Here is a 15967-nt window from a genome sequence, read left to right as displayed (position 1 = left end):
GTTTTGATTCCAGAAAAAATGTACCGCGCGGGACAGATCGTCATGCCTAATCAGGTGGATCCGTAAAATAACTTGTTGGCACACAACTCATAATTCACCACAAGAATAAAAATAAGAGCCATTTTTTTATTTAGAAAAGGAGGTCAAACCCCCGGCATCTGCATCAATTGATACATGCAGCCATCTTATTAATTATTCCACAAAGGTCTAACAAAATTATACATCAATCCATCCAAATCCACCACTCACACCTACAAACTCGATAATATGGAGTGCTCTCACTCCACATATCTAAGACCGGTGTTGTTTCCAATCCACCCATATAACGTATCGGGAACAACAACCGGTGCAGCACACCTAAAACGCACACCTCACGCACACGTTTTACCAACCGCCATCATCCTCGAACCACTGACCCATAAATCTTAATTAACTTTATTCATGTTCAGATCACATAGCTAAAAAAAATAACGAGTCCCCAAAGCATATAGTACTCAACAAACACTTGTGTATTGATCAACTTTACTAATTTAATAATCCAATACATTTACTAATCTAATTTTCAGCACACATGTATTGATCTAATTTACTTCAATATCAGCAGTTACATGCATACTTGTGCCAACGGGCGCATTCAACATGTATCCACAATGCATTTGACATGAAAGTGTGTGTGACAGACACTGGAACAAAGGCAATGATCAATTCATTTGAAAAAAATCGACAATGATGAATTACCACAAAATCCCATTTCAAATCTTGATGATGTGGTTGTCCTAGCAAGGTGTATCTGTAAGATCTCTCTTTCGGGTGGAGGAGGATGACGAGGAGGGCCGGAGGCCAGCGGCGTTCGGGGGCCTCGTCGCCTGCGGGAGGGCCAGAGGAGGGCGATCCCATTTTTCGGATGAACTCCTCGTGTGTTCATGTTGGTTGTGTGCATCATAACCATCCAGAAATCGGTTGTGTGTTTATTGTGTTTTGCATCCTTTATATGCTTCATTTTTGAGCCAGCAAAATCCATTTTTTGCCAACAAAAATAAAATAATTGTCGAATATCAAGCAAGATATTAATTGTAGGCCTCAACGTCGTACATACATGTTGACGTACCAATTGACCATTAGGCTTCTGGAGTAAATATTGCCTTTGTTCGCCGCCTCTTCTTCCTCCTCCACTTGTGTACTATTCACACAAATCGTTGTCTAATTCAGTCATATGTGAATCTTGATCTCGTCATACAAGTCAGCCTTGTTGACATCATTGCACCAGCCCACGCTTACAAGTCAAAGTCCGAGGTGATTATTACTACCTACAAGATGATTACCAGCCCTAAAAAAAAGATGATTACCTATTTTTTTCTCTATTTTGGGAAACCTACAAGATAAGTTACTCAGAAAGGGACGATATTTTTGGAACATGGTTTAAGGCCTATCCGCTAAAGTATTTTAATTGTAAATTATGAAAAATTTGGAAGTTTTTGTATGTGTGACAAACATGAGTATTCATGTATGAAGTTTCATCACGATATGACTTTCATGTTCTTCTGAGTGGAAAAAAACGCAACTCCAAAAAACTTGAGTGGTAACTTTCACATATAATTGATTTTGTTTTCTTTTTGCAGGGAAGACCACACGAGTCTTTTCGTCTTTACACGTGAATATGACACTAGACTAGTGCTCAAATAAAAGCATAACACTACACCATGCTCGTTACAAAGATGTTTCAGAAATCTTTGTCTTTGACTTTCTGGATATTTTTAAAAAATTTGTTTTCAACGTGGATGGCGTAGATCCAAGTTTAATTCGGTATTTGTTTAATTGGGTATTTTCACTCAAAAAATAAGTATTCCATAAACAGTTGAGCGACAACACATTTACTCGTCGAATAAATTACCAAATTTTTTTATATTTTCCGACGTTTGTCCTATAGACCTGTACCACAAGCTAATTCTCCTAATTAGAGCATCTCCAACACATGATGTAAACCAACCACAGTGCCTAAAAACGTCATTTGGGGTTTCTGGAGCATAAAAAACTCCAGCAGATGATGTATGATGCAAAAAATTAGGCAGCCCTAAAATTTGGCCCCAAATGCTGCATATTTGTAGCACTTTCCACATCTGTCGCAAAAACACAATCTAGTCGCGTGAACACCAACCCGATGGCCGAAAATTCCGACCGCCTGACCGCCTCCACCGAGACAGCTGCCGACCTCGCCGCCGCCATGGAAGGCACCTCTATCGCAAACGATGACCATGTCAACCTCACCGCCTCTCACATCTCAACTAACCCTCTGGCAGTTACCGCTGTCGCCACCAAGCCGAAGCCCTTCGTTGCCCGCCATCAAGGATTTGTGGCTCCAAGTAATGTTGTTGCGAGGGATGGGGATGCGCCGATCCACGTTGTCGCCCCAAGCCCCCCCCCCTCGGGCCATGAGCCACCACCACAAGGAAAAGTCCGTCGTGGGAACCAACCTTGGATGTGGACCACTCGAAGAAGGAGCCCCCACCCATGCTACTAAGCCATTTGACGACTGAAGTGGCTCCTCCAGTGCAGCCAAATGCTTCTTCCCTCCCCTTCCTCCGCCGAACGCCACAACCACTAGTGGCCTTAACATTTTCAATGAAATGAGTTAAGGGTATTTTTTTTCTATCTCCAATTTTTTAAAATGTTTGCCATTGAATTCCATATCTTATATGCAATTGTGACATGATGTGGGTGTATGTTCCACTCTTTTGGTGTATGTAGTGTGGATGATGGACCAGTGATTGCAACGGAAGCAATGATATTTGAGAGGCTATGCATTCATGCTCTGTGCACTTTTGTTTGTGTTTGTGTTTGTGATGCACAATGATTGCGGTTTGAATTTGATATGTTGATGCTTGAATTTGATTTGATATATTTTTGATTATGTGTGTTGTGACCTTGCAAAGTTCTATCATGTTATGTTTTTTTAGTATGTATGCAATTCTAAAGTGAAAGGAAGAAGGCCAAATTTTTAAGGCACCAATTTTAGATCATCAGTTATGTTAGAAAATCTTTTATTGCCCAAAACTTTCTCTCGCTGCCCTAAAACTATTTTCGGCACTAACTTTTACATCATCTGTCGAAGATGCTCTAACGGCCCACTAATCTCCACATGAATATCCATGTAGGTCCGTTTCCCCTTCAACCCAATGATGCCAACCAATATTGCAAATTTATTCTAGTAAAACTACTTAGGAGCAAATTCTTAATCAACATTTTCAAAGATTACGTGGATACAGTGTCTATTTTCCCACAGTAGTGGCAGCGAATTGTGGTGCACCGTATATAGGCACACCCACATCATGTAATTCAAACCGTGATAGCGAAGTATCTTTATTTATTTATAAAGTGATAGCGAAATGTCTGATCATGTCTGCATACAGGTTTTTTTCTTTTTTCAAAAACACAATACAGACGCAGACACTCATATATATGTGTATATACTCATCGATATGAATACACACACGTAGGTCCTATCTCTATGAATACCTTTAAAAAATGAACCGGCATATCATCTAGAAATTGACAAATTCACCACAATCGCCTAGTAGTTGAGGAAACTGTCTCCTACGACTTAACGCGCATCATTGAAATAATGCAAATACAAAGATTTAAATTCTAATAATTGAGGATATCGGTGTCTTTCTAACCATCTAAATACGGATTGATTGTCTTGTCCGCATGTAGCTAGAGGGATGGGATGACTTGAGGTCTAGGGAGACAGTGGCAAGGTGCGAGGTGATACCTAGAGATTAGTACGACGCGCAATCATGTGTCTACATTATTCTTGATCTAAGATATCTAGGCTGCTTTTCGTCCAGGTCCATACCGGATTTTTGGTTTTGGAAAAGTCCATACCGTATCTGTATTGCTAGTTTAGCACACCAATAGACATGTCCCTTAAAAAGAACGGCATCGACAAGTCATTGACCTGAGTGCCAATGCAATTACGAAACTTTACCATCGTGATAAAGATCACTAGTCTTATGTCTGCCCCCCTTGATTTGAGGTTGCTTTAATTTAGTTGACATTTAGTTACGCTAATAACTTTCTACGTGCACCTTGAGATTACTTGTTTTCTTTGAGGAATATCACGCCTTATTTTTTTATTTTTATTTTTGCATATACTATGCAGGACGGGACAGATTTAACAAACACCCCTCAGACTGCTACTAAAACTAAACTTAGCAATTTCATGTGCCACCTTGTTGGCACGCCGACTTATTTTTGAAAAACTTAAATTCTAAAACATCTTGATGAGGGAGTCCGGAACTTAGGGGTCCTCGGGTAGTAGACTCGCTTCGTATGAGGCCGTATTAATTGAAGGCCGGACTATGTGGTCATCTCGTATTCAGGGCGGAAAGTACCGAAGACTCGCGTGACGTCCAAGTAAGGTAGACTAGGTCGGCCCATCTATCCCCGGTTGAGGTCGGTAATATGTAACCCTAGGAACGCTGGTGTCTATATAAATCAGAGGTTCTGATGCGTATAGGCGGATTGACTCAGCTAGGTTTTAGCTCATATAATCTCGAGGTAGATCAACTCTGTAATCATCATCCACATCAATATAATTAAGTAGGACGTTGGGTTTTACCTTCTCAAGAGGGCCCGAACCTAGGTAATACTGCCTTCCTTTTCTCGTGCAATCCATCGATCCAAGGTCTACAGTTCGGGACCCCCTACTCTAGATCTGCCGGTTTTAACATCGACGTTGGTGCTTTCATTGAGAGTTCCGCTGATTGGATCGCCAGAAGGATCGATGGCATGCTTAGTCCTCAGCGAGGAGATCCTCAACAAGGATGTTTTCGTCCCCAAACAAATCTTCGCATCTGGAAGTATCATTCTGCACACCAACGCGGCCGGCCACCTTGGCCAGGTCGGGAATTTTATCCCCAGTCAGGAAGTCAGGTTCGGGAGCCTAGAGTTCACCACTGACCCCTCGGGAGACCTTGTGTTAACAAGACTTTTAGCCCCTTTTGAGGAACCCGCGGGTCCTCATGCTTTGGCTTCTAAAACCATGGATCTCGCCATTGGGACGACCTTCACCCCTAATCCGGCCTTAGACAGTGACGTGTTCAACACGCTCAAACTCGTCTCAGCCGAATACACTCCGGAGGCGACCTTGAGCAGGCCCAACGGCCTGCCATGCCCTTGGTTTATGCGCCCTACCCATTATGGTTGGTGGGCCCGTGTGACCCGTGCTATATTAACAGAGGTGGAGGGCCGGGGCACGAGCCACGAGATTGACCGCCGCCACTTCCCCACCTACACGCCCTACCGATCTAGGGTTAGCGCGGTGCTCACGGGAAGCACCACCACCTCATCATCTCTCTCTGCCTCATCGTCGTTGCCCTCGATCTATGGCCAGCGGCGGTAGTTCGTCTCACCAGGGAGAAGGTGTGACATCCTCAACTTTTGCTACAGTAATGCATGTAATTAAGCGACAGTGATCCCGCGCTAATGATGCCACGTCACCGTGAATTATATCAATGATCTCGTGTTAGTTGAAACCGAATCGAAATTCGAAACTTAAACTTAAAGTCAAACGAGAAAGGTTTTATGTTGTTGAAATAAAAACATCGGGGAGTTATAAAAATTCTCTAACGAATTATAAATGTGAATCGGGCACTTCTGAAATTATTAGGTAATCCCTATATATTTAAAAGAGAACTTTGTGTAAAATAAATAAAGGAAAGAAAGTAATTAAAGATAATAATAAAAGAATATTAAAAAAACAGAAAACCCCCAGGCCCAACTGGGCCAAAATTGGCCCAGCCGGCCACCCCTATTCGGCCCACCCACCTAGGGTATATAACCCCAGGGGGCAACCCTAATCCTCCCGTCACCCCACTCCTCCCCTGCCGCCGTCGCACTCCCCCGCTCACAACTCCCTCCCTCACGAGAGAACCCCCACCCCCACCTCCACCCCGCTCGCCCCACCTACCGCTCGCCTCGTCCCATCCCCACGGCGCCCCACCTCCCGTCGCTCCCCTCCCCTGAGCGACGCGCCTTCCCTTTCCCCACTCCCTCGCTGCCTCCCTGGATCGGCGGATCCAGTGCCCTGCTCCCCCACTGCACCTCCTCCATCTCCTCCCATCCCCGCCGGTGATCCCTCCCCCAACCGCGCCGGCCGACGCCCCTCTCCCTCCCCTGCGCTCACCCCGCGCCAGAGCCCCGCCCGACCCAGCGCCCTCCCCTGGTGCTCGATCATCCCCTGGGATCCCGTCGCCACGGCCATCTACACCACCCCGAGCCACCGGTCGGCTCCTCCGGCGTTCCCCAACCGGTGGCCCTGCCACACCCTTGCCGGCCGAGGTCCTCCGGCGACCCTCACCGGCCCCATCGTCACCAACCTCGCCGGAACCGCCACCAGCTCGTCCTCCTCCACGCCGGATCCGACGCCGTCTCCTCCGCACCTCCCGAGAACTCCGGCTTCACCGGGCCTTGCCATCAACGTCGGTGAGCCCCTTTTGTCGGAATCCTCCCACCCTCTCGTTCCTTTCACTGTCCCGGTTCCATTCCGACGATGGGCGTCACGTTCCGACGTCATTAGACTCCGGTAGGAGGAGGTGGAGATAGCCTCCTCTCTCTGTGTTGAGAGTCTTTTGTGAAACAAAGAGAGTTAGTAGAGAGATGAGAGAAAGAAAAAGAAAAGAAAAGAAAAAAGATATTGTAAAGGTGTATGTATGTATGTATGTATGTATTAGATGTCGTATGTATTTTGTATGTATCGTGTATGTATTACGTATGTGTATATGCATGTATGTACATCGAATACATTATGTTTAATATGTATATGTGTTTTGTGTGTGCGGCCATGGTGCCACTTACCGGTGGGGCCAGCCCACCCCAGTGTCTATGACACGGAGGCCCCACACCCTCTGTAAGAAAATAAAATAAGAAAAATGAAAATTAAAATATAAAAATAAAATTATGTTTTTATTAAATAAATAAATAAATATATATATTTTTAATTAATTAGTTAATTAATTAAATGGGTAATTAGAATAATTAGAGTATGACATGTGGGTCCCCCACTAAATTAATCTCAGTAATTACTATTTAATCTTAATTAAAAACTTCAATCTATGACGCATGGGACCCACTGGTCAGTTGACCACTCAAGTGCTGATGTCAGCATGGCATCATGCTGATGTCATAATAGCATTTAATTAAATTAATTAAATCTTTTTTTTAATTCCTAATTAATAAAACTTTAAAAATTAATATAAAATAATCCGTAAGTCACATCAAAATATTTTTAACATGAAAGTTGATCAGCAGAACGAGACGAACCCGGATACACGGTCCATTCGTCTGTCATGCGTCTCTAACATAACAAACATGGAACTTTTCTATCGTTTTCAGTGTGACCGGTAGTAGCTAGAGACCCGGAAAATATCGTCAGATATTCTTCCGACCCGTCTATGACGGATGTTGCTGCGTTAGCTCATGTCTAGCCTGCATCTTGCCATGTCATGCATTGTGTTGCACCGTTGCTATTATTTATTGTTTCTTCCCCCTCTTCTTACCGGTAGACCCCGAGACTGACGCTGCTGCCGGGTACATCTATGACCCTGCCGACCAGCCTTTTGCCGCAGAGCAGCAAGGCAAGCAAACCCCCCTTGATCATTCCTATATCGCCTATGTCTTTCCTCCTACTGCTTGCATTAGTATTTTGCTACTGTTGTAGTTAGCTCCTATATCTGATGCATAGCCTGTTTTTGATGAACTGCTACTTTTAGTTTCGTACTTTAAATTGTTTACTATAGGTGGAGCAATCTTCCCCTCTGACCCCGTAGTCCAATTGCCCCGCTTTGTTTTCAAATCTCGATCCCTGATCGACGAGCCAGACCCGACACAACACATACACCCCCCTTAGTTGTTCGACGCTACAGAGATACTATCGGGTACCGAGGGTGACACCTCGCTAAGTACACCTGATGATATCTCTGTAGTATAGCTAGTCGGTCATGGTTATCGAGGGTGATTCCTCTTTCACCATTCTCGACGATGCCTCTGTCGTGCAACCCCTCAAGTGTGGGACCCCCGAGGGTGATTCCTCTAAGCCCACCTTGACGGATACATCGTTCAGAATCCAACGAGGGTGATACCTCGGATTCCCCCCAATGTTACAACCACACAGTTACTCGACCATGTTACTGGGATCATTGGTGATTAGTTGATAGATGGGTGGATTCCCGCGAGATTGTGTCGATGACCTAATTAAAATGATAATGGATTTGGGTATTTGATCTGGGTTGGTCGGAAGGCCTTATTATGCACTAACCGTCTGCGTGGGAAGAATTATGGGTACTCGACGTCGCGGTATCAGCCGAAGCTCTTCAGACGTCAGCGATGTAGCGGCGCGTGCCCGAGTGGTCCGGAGATGCATTGCTCTTGTATTAAGGGGTGCTAGGACTGGCGTCGTCCGCCCTCGCATCGTGCAGGAGCGCGGAGGGGAAGTGGGCCCATGAACCGTCTGTGCTTAGGAGTTAGACCGACGGGCTGGCCTCTCTGCTGAGCTTAGGTGGGGCTGCGACGTGTCGATATTCCAAGGCCGGGAAGGACCCAGAAAAGTGTGTCCGGCCAGAGTGTTATCAAGCGCGTCGGGGAATATGTTGTGCACCCCTGCAGGGAAGAACTTATCTATTCGAATAGCCGTCTCCACGGTTACAGGATGACTTGGAGTTGTGCCCTGATCTTATACAACTACAGTTGTTACTTAACTGGATTTTAGTTGCCCCGGGATCGCTTCCTCGCAGGGAGTCGAGGGAGGACCTCTGGGCGTGACCTCACTTTAATATGGCTGCAACAATATGACTATTAAATGTGTTACACCTGTTCTACTCTCGTCTATTGCTGCAAGACCCTGAAGATGCTAGTCATCGATAGGACTAGGCCTTCTCTCTCTATTCTCGCATTGCTGCAGTCAGTCCACATATAACCACCCCCATTCTTTGATACTGATGCATAATTAGAATAGTTCTAATGTAATACTTGCGAGTACTTTGGATGAGTACTCACCGTTGCTTTGCTCCCCCTTTGCCCCCTTGACCCGTTGCTGCGACCAGATGATGGAGCCCAGGAGATGGAGGTTCCCGCCGACGACGACTGCTACCCCGACGGTGCCTACTACTACATGGAGGCCGCTGAAGACCAGGAGTAGTTAGGAGGTTCCCAGGCGGGAGGCCTCGCCTCGCTCGATCGTTGTATCTTTTGTGTTAGCCTTCTCTAAGGCACCCCATGTTTTATGTCTGTACTCAGATATTGTTGCTTTCGCTGACTCGTGTGTTTATCGAGCTGCCGTATTCTACCCCTCGAGGCCCCTGGCTTGTCATATGAAGCTGATATTGTTTTATTTGTGTCTAGTGTTGTGTTGTGATATCTTCCCGTGAGTCCTTGAGTTTGATCGTACGCATTTGCATGTATGATTAGCGTATGATTAAACCGACGGTGTCACAAGTTGGTATCAGAGCCGACTGCCTGTAGGTAGCCTCCTTTCCAACTCCTTGGCCGAAGTTGAGTCTAGTGTTTGAAAAACTTTACTAACACTGATGTTGTGGCTTACGGGCCCACATCTCAATTGGGTGGTATTAGTATATTTTACTCCTTTCCTATACTCTGGGCTCTACTCTCTCTACTCTTTCGGGTTAAAGATTTTAATAACTCTAACATTAGGTTCTCGTAATCACATCGACCCGGAGCGCTGGACTATCTACTCTGTTCTTCTGAATATATATTACACACAGTGTCATTTGACATCCGTCAATCTTATTTTCAGATGTGTCCCGCAAGACAGCACGTGCGCCTGACACAGGCCACTGAGACGACTGGGTTCCCGGCCATTTTGGTCGACCTCCTGACGAGGCTGTGATATCGCTGGGGTACGAGGCTGTGATATCACTGGTACCCCGAGTACACTGTGAACGAGGACTTCCACGAGTACAACCAGTACCAGTACAAGGCCGAGGTTCACATCTTCGACTAGATGGGCGGCGACACCCTCGAGCGCCACGTCTTTTGTGGTATTGGAGTGTCGGTCGAAATGGTCGTCCATGATGCGGCCTACATCGCTATCACCCGTCTTCGTGGAGCGTACCCTCACCTGGAGGAGAGTGCTTTCAGATACATCCCGCATGCTCCTGCTCGGGATGAGACTGGGTCTGATCTCACTGCCTACCCTGCTTGCGTTCGGGAGCGCAGCGACCGATCCTACGTCGCTGTCTGCGCCCCCTACATGACGTGTCGCTATGACGCGCGGGTTCTGGCGCAGTACATTGAGGCACTGGATCGTGCTTTTCGAGCTCTGACTGTGGAGCTGTACGCTATGCGTGCTCGTCTTTACGACGCATTGACAGAGTTGCAGCCAGCACACCACCCGAGGGTTCCCCCTATGCACATCCGCGAGCCGAGCAGGACAGAGCTACCATCAGGTCTTGAGTGGACTAATGTTGGGGGTAGACCCCCTGCACTTGGACCTTAGCTCCTCGAGTGGATGTGGTACCCTCACTAGAGTCACAACGAGACACAGGGTCCTGTTCCTACCTTCTATCACCGCCAGCTACCAGGATTCGTTCGTCCTCTCCGACGTTGATGGAGCCTTATTGCTATATCTCGTTGTGGTACTCTTCCACCGCGTGCCTGCGTGCCGCCTAGTGAGTCCAGGGTATCGTCTAATGCGTCCAGACTATCGCCAAATTTTAAATTTGTAATCATTGGTCTGTAATCGAACTTATGTATGGGTCTGTATGTCGAACTCAACTACTATGAAGTATCTATCGCATTTCCCTTTCATCATGCTTGATTACTTCATGAATGCGTGCGATGCCTTTGCAATTACTTTAAGCTAAACTACCCGTGTTAAATATTTAACAGGATGGTTATGTTGGAATTATGCCCTAGAGGCAATAATAAATATAGTTATTATTATAATTCCTGTATCAAGATAATCGTTTATTATCCATGCTATAATTGTATTGAATGAAGACTTATATACATGTGTGGATACATAGACAAAACACTGTCCCTAGCAAGCCTCTAGTTGGCTAGCCAGTTGATCAAAGATAGTTAGTGTCTTCTGATTATAAACAAGGTGTTGTTGCTTGATAAATGGATCACGTCATTAGGAGAATCATGTGATGGACTAGACCCAAACTAATAGACGTAGCATGTTGATCGTGTCATTTTGTTGCTACTGTTTTCTGCGTGTCAAGTATTTGTTCCTATGACCATGAGATCATATAACTCACTGACACCGGAGGAATACTTTGTGTGTATCAAACGTCGCAACGTAACTGGGTGACTATAAAGATTCTCTACAGGTATCTCCGAAGGTGTTCGTTGAGTTAGTATGGATCGAGACTGGGATTTGTTACTCCGTGTGACGGAGAGGTATCTCGGGGCCCACTCGGTAATACAACATCACACACAAGCCTTGCAAGCAATGTGACTTAGTGTAAGTTGCGGGATCTTGTATTATGGAACGAGTAAAGAGACTTGTCGGTAAACGAGATTGAAATAGGTATGCGGATACCGACGATCGAATCTCGGGCAAGAAACATACCGAAGGACAAAGGGAATGACATACGAGATTATATGAATCCTTGGCACTGAGGTTCAAACGATAAGATCTTTGTAGAATATGTAGGATCCAATATGGGCATCCAGGTCCCGCTATTGGATATTGACCGAGGAGTCTCTCGGGTCATGTCTACATAGTTCTCGAACCCGCAGGGTCTGCACACTTAAGGTTCGACATTGTTTTATGCGTATTTGAGTTATATGGTTGGTTACCGAATGTTGTTCGGAGTCCCCAATGAGATCACGGACGTCAAGACGGTTTCCGGAATGGTCCGAAAACGAAGATTGATATATAGGATGACCTCATTTGATTACGGGAAGGTTTTCGGAGTTACCGGGAATGTACCGGGAATGACGAATGGGTTCCGGGAGTTCACCGGGGGGGGGGGGGCAACCCACCCCGGGGAAGCCCATAGGCCTTGGGGGTGGCGCACCAGCCCTTAGTGGGCTGGTGGGACAGCCCAGGAAGGCCCTATGCGCTATAGGAAGAAAATCAAAGAGAAAAGAAAAAAAAGGGGAGGTGGGAAAAAGGGGAAGGACTCCTCCTTCCAAACCTAGTTGGATTCGGTTTGGAAGGGGAGGGTTGCCCCCCTTGGCTCGGCCGAAGCCCTTGAGGGTCCTTGGACCCCAAGGCAAGGCTCCCCCTCTTCCCCCTATATATACGGAGGTTTTAGGGCTGATTTGAGACGACTTTTCCACGGCAGCCAGACCACATACCTTCACGGTTTTTCCTCTAGATCGCGTTTCTGCGGAGCTCGGGCGGAGCCCTGCTGAGATAAGATCACCACCAACCTCCGGAGCGCCGTCACGCTGCCGGAGAACTCTTCTACCTCTCCGTCTCTCTTGCTGGATCAAGAAGGCCGAGATCATCGTCGAGCTGTACGTGTGCTGAACGCGGAGGTGCCGTCCGTTCGGCACTAGATCGTGGGACTGATCGCGGGACGGTTCGTGGGGCGGATCGAGGGACGTGAGGACGTTCCACTACATCAACCACGTTCACTAACGCTTCTGCTGTACGGTCTACAAGGGTACGTAGATCACACATCCCCTCTCGTAGATGGACATCACCATGATAGGTCTTCGTGCGCGTAGGAAAATTTTTGTTTCCCATGCGACGTTCACCAACAGGTTAGACCAGCTGGCCGCCCGCGTGGCCCTGCCAACGATGCACCACCCCGCCACCTAAGTATATGGCGGGGATGAACCAACAGTTTGAACTAAACCGCCACTTTATGCAAGGGCTCATGGATCAGTTCCAAAGGCCGAACATGAACCAACAGCAAGGCGTGACACTGCAAGATTTCTACCGCCTCAACCCTGCGATCTACCGCAACTCAACTCAGCCTCTTGATGCTGATGACTGGCTCCATGACATTGCTTATGAGCTGGAGTCTGCCAATGTGCCCCTCGCGAGCTATGTCAACTTTGCCGCCTACTTCCTGAAGGGTCCCGCTGCTCAATGGTGGGACAACCACAGATGCTCTCAGCCCGATGGAACTGTCATCACTTGGGCTGAGTTCAAGGCTGCTTTCCATGCTTGCTACATTCCTCAGGGAATCATGGACCGGAAGAAGCGTGAGTTCCGCAACCTGGTCCAGGGAAACAAGACCGTGGATGCTTATCAGCGGGAATTTCTGGACTTATCTCGCTATGTTGAAGAAGACATTGCAACTGATGCACGCAGATAGCAGAAGTTCCATGAAGGCCTTCACCCTGATATCAAGCTGACACTCCTCGTTCAGGACTATGCTGATTTCGCCACCCTGGTGAACAAGGCTATTCAGGTTGAGACTAGTCTGCAGGAATACAAGGATAGCAGCAAGCGCAATCGTGACATGGGCTCATCTGCACAGAAGCGGAAGATATGGATTCCCAACAACATGTACCATGCACCGGCTCCTGCTCCGAGGCCGTCCTATGCTGCACCTCGCCTGCCTCCTCCACCACCTAGGCAGTCGAGGCTTCCAACTCCACCGCCTCGAGTTCGTCCTTCCCGTCCTGAGGATGGGCTGTGCTTCAAGTGTGGCAGTGCTGGTCACCGTGCTAGAGATTGCAGGCAAAATTCGAATCAACTGACACTTCCCTCAACTGGCAGTGGCAACAACCAGAACCGCAACTTCAACGCTAAGCCTCCTTACGTTCATGGTCAGGCCAACAACATTGATATGGGTCAAGCTCAAGACAAGCCTGCTACCGTGATGGGTACACTTCTCGTTAACTCAGTACCTGCTTCTGTATTGTTTGATAGAGGAGCATCGCATTCCTTTATGTCGGAATTTTTTTGCATTCATGCATGGCATTAAGTACGAAGAGATGAACGTCCCAATAGTGGTAAGCACCCCCTCGGGCCAATGCCGACCCTCCATGGTCTGCCCCAATGTCCCCATTGAAATTGAAGGATTGGAATTCCTTGCCACTCCGATGTTATTGAGTTCTTCCAACATTGATCTCATACTGGGGATGGACTGGTTGAAAGCTCATACGGCATCGATCATTTGTGCCACCAAGACCGTCCACCTCCTACACCCTTTAGATGAATTAATAAGCTACCATTCTCATCTCGTTCGAGATGCTGAGGCACGGCTATATGCCTTGAATGCATTAAATGCGTCGCCTCTTGAAGGGATTGATAACATTCCAGTGGTTCGAGAATTCCAAGATGTCTTTCCAGAAGAACTTCCGGGGATTCCCCCTACTCGAGCTGTCGAGTTCGTCATTGACTTGGTACTGGCACCACTCCTATTGCTAAGCGTCCATATAAAATGCCACCACATGAACTCTTTGAACTTAAGCAAGAAATTGACAACTCGCTTCGTCTGGGTTTCATTCGTTCGAGTTCCTCTGCTTGGGGCGCACCTTCTCTCTTTGTTAAGAAGAAGGATGGGACAAATCGATTGGTTCAAGACTATCGTCCTATCAAGCAGGCCACTATTCAAAACAAATATCCTCTCCCTCGGATAAATGATTTGTATGATAAACTTGCTGGTTCCATCGGCTTCTCTAAGCTCGACTTGAGGTTGGGATACCACCAAATCCGTGTTCGCAAAGAGGATATTCCAAAGACCGCCTTTGTTACTCATTATGGATCATACGAGTACACCGTCATGTCCTTTGGCTTAACTAATGCTCCGGCAACCTTCTCTCGATTGATGAACTATATATTCATGGACTACCTCGACAAATTTGTCGTGGTATATCTGGATGATATTATGGTATTTTCGAAGAATAAAGAGGAACATGCCGAACATCTTCGTCTTGTACTGGATAAGCTTCAGGAGCATAAACTCTATGCAAAGTATTCCAAATGTGAATTCTGGCTAGACGAAGTGACTTACCTTGGGCATGTGATTTCCAAGGATGGTATTGCAGTCAACCCCGAATGAATTCAAGCTATTCTTGACTGGTCTCCCCCGAAGAATGTCAAGCAAGTCAGAAGTTTTCTCGGACTCGCCAGCTATTGCCGTCGGTTCGTCGAGAACTTCTCCAAGATTGCGAAGCCCTTAACCAACCTGCTTCACAGAGGTGTTAAGTATGAGTGGACTCATAAATGTCAGGAAAGTTTCCAGGCAGTCAAGGACAAACTGACATCCTCTCCAGTACTTGGTCCTCCGGATACAAAAAGGGATTTTGTCTTATATTGTGACACTTCTCGTAAAGGAATAGGTTGTGTCCTGATGCAGGATTGTAAGGTGATTGCTTATGTCGTGGGTATAAGTCTGACAGTAGATGTGTAGGGTACGAAAGGATGGGCAGAGCCTTAGCTACGGCGAGGTTGTATGAGTTCAGGCCCCTCTACGGTGGAGGTAAAAGCCCTACGTCTCAGTGCTCTTGGGAGCTTATTGTCGAGAGGAATATGGATTACAGTGAATTGCTAACCCCTGCACCAGTGGGGAAGGGCGGCTTATATAGAGTGCGCTGCCCTTCACAACGGTTCGGTGCACAGGGGTGGAGTAGTGGCGAATAAATGCCTACGTTACAGGTAACGTATGTCTTAAATGCTAATAAAGGTACATGGAAACGTATGACCGTTGCCCTCCAGGGGGGTTACGATGCACAGAGTGGAATCCAGTCGGTAAGTTCGATACGCTCCGAATGCTCATCTCTGACTGGATGATGGAGGAATCGTCACCGGCTGGATGATGGGAAGTCCTTAAGTCAGTCGGAACTGACTAAGGGCCTTATCCTTTATGAAGGGTAGTCCTTGGGTAGGACTTATAGGGCAGGCCTTTGACCCTACCCTAGGACTATAACCCCATCATTAGTCCCCGAATGGATTGGGGTTGGAACGATGAAGCGATGCTTGGAGTACGGATGCGACTGGTACGGATGCGACTTTGGCGTTGTTTGCCTCGATCCATTT

Source organism: Hordeum vulgare, chromosome 7H, assembly GCF_904849725.1.
Source record: "Hordeum vulgare subsp. vulgare chromosome 7H, MorexV3_pseudomolecules_assembly, whole genome shotgun sequence".
In the NCBI taxonomy this organism is placed as follows: Eukaryota; Viridiplantae; Streptophyta; class Magnoliopsida; order Poales; family Poaceae; genus Hordeum; species Hordeum vulgare.
This window is presented reverse-complemented; position numbering follows the sequence as displayed.